This window comes from Rhineura floridana, chromosome 4, assembly GCF_030035675.1.
Source record: "Rhineura floridana isolate rRhiFlo1 chromosome 4, rRhiFlo1.hap2, whole genome shotgun sequence".
NCBI lineage: Eukaryota > Metazoa > Chordata > Lepidosauria > Squamata > Rhineuridae > Rhineura > Rhineura floridana.
Genome location: NC_084483.1, coordinates 140,080,661 through 140,086,660, shown reverse-complemented (window position 1 = coordinate 140,086,660; position 6,000 = coordinate 140,080,661).

Below are 6,000 nucleotides of genomic sequence, written 5' to 3'. Positions count from 1 at the left end.
GACAGTCAAAGTTGTTAGTTGTTATCCACTCTGGGCTCCCCCGAAGTCATTACTACCCTTTTCACCCTCTCTCTCACGTTGCTACTTCTACAGAGAGATCTCTTACATGTTTACCTCCTCCCGAGTATTGATTTTGCTGTTGAAGAGGGGAAGGGTTTTTTTTTGTAAGTGTCATTGTTTCTTGTCAATTACGTGCCTCTCCAAAGCCTGGGGGGGGGGGGATTGACATGAAAGGTGCGGGGAGTGAGTGAAAGCAAAGTAGGGCAGCTTTGCAGGCGGCAGAGGGACAGGGAGCCTTCTTTCATTCCTGCTTCTGATAGTGAATTGGGGTATTCCTCTCACATTTTTGTAATCTACTATTTTGCAAACAAACATAAAATCAAATGTTAAATGAATAATATTTCCACAATGGAAATTTTGCGATATTACACAAAGTTTAGAGGAGGTTTTTAACTGAGCTTCCTTCGGCTGAAAAGCCTCTCTTTTCCTGCCCAACAGCTGATGGGGATGGGAGGGGGAGCTAAAAATGAGGGAACATAAGGAAGGAGAAATCAGGTTCTCTCCCTCCAGGCAGACAGATCTCTCTCTCTCTCTCAATCTGTGTGTGTGTGTGTGTGTGTGTGTGTGTGTGTAAGCACACACACTATAAGTTGTGTTCTTTTCCTCCCAGCCTGAAACAACCCAGTCTTTTAGTTTGCTTGCACTTGGGGGGGCATTAACATTGTCCTTTTGCACACCCACAAACCTGCATTAATGTTACGGGGGGGGAGTGAAGGGGCGGAAAGGAAGGCTAGAATGGCGGAAGTGGCCGGCTAAGCAGACGGAAATGAAATGGAGTTGATGGGGAGTTTAGTGGGTGGAGAAAGGGGAGTATGTGCAAGTTACGATCCACCACCCCCAGTAGGAAACATTGGAATAAGGCGACTACATGAGCAGAATGCAGCCAAGCAGAGGCATTTTTTCCCTTACTATTCGGATTTTCAGCAGATTGTTTTGATTTGCATTTAAAGGGAAAAGCAGCGGCTTGCCTTCCCTTTTCAAAAACCATCATGCAATCGCTGCAAATTAAAAGGGAATGCAGCCAGCCTTGATCTCACATTAAATTGCTGTGTGAACGAGCCCTAAGACACAGCGAGTCTTGGGTTTGCATACCACACTGTTCCTTCTCCCCCTGTTTTTGCACCCATGAAGAAAAAAAATGATTTAATGCTAGCCACAGTTCTTTTTGAAGTCCAAACTAGAGAACTGTGGTTTGTTTAAACTATGGTTTAAGTGTAAGTCAGGATCTGAAAAGGTTTGATAAAGTCTTGTTCTCAGTAACCATAGTTTTAGACAAGCCACTGTTTTTGCTGGTGTTACTCTCCAGTCAGCTCTGAGGCATTACAATGGATCTTGAAAGAGAGAGTTATGAGTAGTTGGAGAGTTAAGCTACAGTAACTTTTAAGCACCCTCCAGCTTGTTATCAGAAGAAGGAAGGGTAGCGGGTGATAAAATAAGAGGGATCAGTGCAATGATTCTTTGAATGACTGCTTTCCCAAGGCTGGAGCATAGGGATTCCTTTGTATCAGCATTGCCAGCTGGTGCATATAAACTTCCACATCAGTTTTCTAAATCTTGCACACTCCGTTAAAAGCTACCCTTTTCTTTTTATTACAGAGTTTGTTTTCTTCCACTGACCTCAGGTTTACAGAAGTAAAGAGAGAATCCGGAAACACATTTGAAACATTCAGGCAACACATTGCAATTATGTAAACGTTACATCATCAGCTCTTGGTACACATTGTCTAGTACAATCAGATAGGATTTTTATATTAGATCAGTATTATTTTTATCTTATCAAGCAAGCAGAACTATGAGCAGCAACTAAGGGAAAAATGAAATTCTCACCTTCCATTCATGTAGCTGTCATCAAGGTTATCTACAGGGAAAGGCAGTTTGTAAATTACAATAGAATTTGTGCCAGTAAATTCCAACAATAGGGAAGGTGCGGTCTAATCAGATTTCAGGGTGGGATTTTTTAAAAAAAGAAACCCACCTGTTAAGAAAAAAAAAGGTAAACTGGCAAGAGAAACCTTGTTTGGAGAACCATGTTCTTCAGTTAGGCACTATTTGGCATTTAGAATCCATAATTTTAATGTTACATTCAGTATTGAGGACCTTTCTTTAGTCTTTCTCTAACTAGTAATCGTGGAGTGCTAGATTTACAAAGAGTAAGGACCACTGGGAAAATAACAACTAAGTGTTATGGTGGGGGAAATACTGAGATTGTATATCCTGGAATAATTTTATTGGCTGAACACTTCACATGCATCCTACCTACAGAATCAAGATTCAAAATCACACAGCAGTGCTAAAATGTGAGGGAAGAATTATATAAACCTATCTTGCTGATACCCCTATGATTTGACTGCCATTCAGAGGGACAGCACTGAGCCTAGAATGAACAACAACTTTGCATGCTATTTAGGCTGGGCCCAATAATTGCAGTTTGAGAAAGCTAAAACGTGCCATCTAAAATCTAAATGTATGAAGCTGAGCTGAAATTATCTGTTCTGTTTTGTTTTGCATTGATGCTGAATAATGCTTTTTTTGTTTGTTTTTTCAACAGCTCCTTGAAATGTTTATTATTTTTGTCCAAGCCCTGGATGTAAAGGATTGCTTACCGAGAGGTGTTCAAGAAATCTTAAATGTCTTTTTTTAAAAAGGGATCTGGGTGCACACTAGACAACTGCTTCACCACTTTTGCACTCATTCCAAGTTAGCAACAGCAATAAAGTTGCAATGTTTTGAAATAAGCTCCCACTACCACCACTGCCCTCCCCAAACTGTTTTAGGAAGCACTCACTACAGGACAACTGAATCTTCTCCTGCAGGGAGTGCTTCTTAAAACAGCCAAACAACACCAAATGCCAATAATCCCATAAAACCAGCCATAATTTGCTGGTTATAGATTTCCCCCTCTGCTTCTTGTTGTTTAGAACGAATACAGTAAACAGCACAGGAATAATATTCAATGTTGTTTCTTGGACTGAAAGGATAGAACAGTGGGTGCTTTCACACTGCACTTTATTCCATTATTCTGACAATTTATTTCCTATTAATTTGCGCATAAAATTTGAGCTTTCACATAACATAATGGGTAGCTTCAGAATTCTGGTGGAATGTAGTGGAAGTTTAGTGCTAAATTCTGCAATAAATGATACCTCAAATCTTCTGATAGCAAGGCCGGGACACGGAAGATTGCGGGAGTTTTGCGCTAGCTGCCGCTGCTCACGTAACAGCCATCCCAGCATGCAGTGTGTTCCCACCCTTACCAACAGCCCTCCCAGCATGCAGTGCATTCCCACCCTTACCAACAGCCCTCACCGCGCCTCCCAGCCAATCCCAGCTGCTCCTGAGAGAGGAGCCTGTGCTGCAGAGACTCTGCTGCTGCTGCGCTCCCGCGCCTCTCAGCTGATCGCATTCGCGATCACGCCTCTTTCAACCCCCCATGCACCGAAAGAACCAGCCTCAAACCAGCTCATCCGGTGTTGTGTGAGGCCGAATGAGGGGGGGCGCTTGGAAGAGAGCAGAAATCCCTGTGTAATCAAAGAGTGCAGAAAAGATTATAAATAACCTAAACAATATCTCTTTAGTTTACACCAGAGGTGGCTTATTTGTGGCCCATAGGCTGGATCTGCCCCCCCGACATTTTTGTAGACCCCAAGACCTCCCAAAATTTGTCATTAAAAAAAAATAAAAATTAGCTAAAATAATTTGACTGATCTTATGGGCTCCCCATGGCAATACCATGATGCTAAAATTTTTTTTGCAGGGGGTAGTCCACTCCCAGGCTTCCCTAAATTTTTCAATTTCTTTTTTTTAAATCTAATCTAATTAAATTTGTAAAATATTGTAATATTTTAAACTGATTGCTCCCAGAGGTACTCCACTATGATACTATGATGTCACTTTTCTTGGTGACCAGACCCCACCCGTTTAAAAAAAAAATTGACCATGGCCACATGCACACTTTTGCCACACTCATTGTGACATATAGCCCTTGTAGGGTTAATCACAGGCCAATGTGTTCCTCATCCCAAAAAAGGTTAGCCACCCCAGTCTACATGGTAGGGCTGCGCACAGCTTCCCCCCGACCCATGGCTCCAGTTCAGGGGGTCTTCAGGTCAATGCATAGGGCTACTCACTGTCGGAGTAGCTGACGTGTTACCAAGTGCTCTGCAAGTTATTTTATTGTTTTATTGCCTGCACTCCCCTTGACCTTCCACTGGAGAAGAATTATAGCTGCCTTATCTTGGTTTACATTCTCTTATTTGTTTTCACTTATCTGCTCCGGCTATGCCATATGGAGCTGTGCTGTAGTGGTCTGTAATGGTCTGGAGAGATTCAGTCGGGAGCAGTTGCTCCCCAACCATTCCCAGCTCAGAGACCGAAATACTACAGGAGGACAAGATAAAACTTCGGCAACAGCTATACAAGATAAGTGTTTTGCCTAATTGTTGTTGCTGCTTTTGTCAAGCTGATGTTACCACTGTGGCGTTCTGAGAGGTGTACCTCCTTGCAGACTCAGACCCCGTCAGCCCATCAGCTGTGACTTAATAGCTTTGTCAACATCTACTATCTCTCCCAGCTGTAGCAAAGGAGGAGTAGCTAAGGGGCTGCCGGACCAAAGCAAGTTCCCCTGTGAGAGCTGCGGACACTTGAGTATACGCTATAGGAAGAGGAATTTCATCCAAGGACATTTTTATCCTAGAACATCCTTGTAGGAGAGATGACGTCTGATAAATGTGCCATCCAGCTGCTGTTACCATTTATGCTGGGTCGATCCCACTTGTGAGACTCCAATGAGTGCCCTACACCATCGCAGATTTAGGCCTCATCAGCTATGACTTAGCAGATTCTGCCAAGCAAGTGCTACCTCTTCCAACTGTAATAGTGGAAGGATTGGCAGACAAAACCAAGACTGTGGGGTAGTCTACTTGGGGGCGGCTGTGGGTGGTTGGGTTGTTTTGATGGTTTTAAGAGGGGTGGCCTCCCTGAGTTGTGGTCGCCAGTGTGGGGGGTATGTGCCAATCAGAGGGGAGTGTTGGGGAACGGGAGAGGGGCCAATATATAACGAGGCTGGGAGGCAGATGCTGGTGGGGTGCTAGGGGCAGGCCACGTCGGGTAATAGGAACTAGGGAGAGATGCATAATATCTGTCCCTTGCTCCGGGCCTGTCCAGAGCTGAAAGATAGCTGGGGGGTGCATGGCTCCATACTCCGGCCTTTGACTGCTGCTGTGCAATGCCAGGTCGGTTGCCCCAAAAACCTCTCTCATCCATGACATGATAGTGGATGAGGGCGCAGACCTGGCATGCATTACAGAAACCTGGCTGGATGAGGCCTTGGTTCCACTTCTTGAGGACATGTGTCTGGCTGGGTATTTGTATGCACAGCAGCCAAGGGCTGGTGGTCAGGGAGGGGGAGTGGCAGTCATCTTCCAAGGGTCCCTGATTCTGGCCAGACCCCCTCTCCGGGAGACCAAGATCATCGACTGCATGTACTGGAGGTTGGGCCCGAAGGGCAGCCTAGGGATTCTGCTCATGTACCGTCCACCCCGCTGCGTTACAGACTCCCTGGCCGAGGTGCTGGAGATGGTCTCCGATGTACGTGTGCAGTCCCCAAATCTGGTGGTGCTGGGAGACTTCCATGTACATTCGGAGGCCACTCTCACAGGGGCGCCTGAGGACTTCTTGGAAGCCATGGCTTCCTGGAAGCTGTACCTTATCCCAACTGGGCCCACCCATGTAGCCGGTCAGGCACTCAACCTTGTTTACGTCTCAGGAGAGGAGGGGAATGATCTGAAAGTGGGGGGTACATCTGTCACCCCCTTGTCATGGTCAGATCATTACTTGATAAGAGGGGACCTCTCGATGCCACAAGCCCTCCGTGGGAGTAGAGGACCCATTAGGATGGTCCGCCCCAGGCATCTGATGAATCCAGATGGATTCATGAATGCA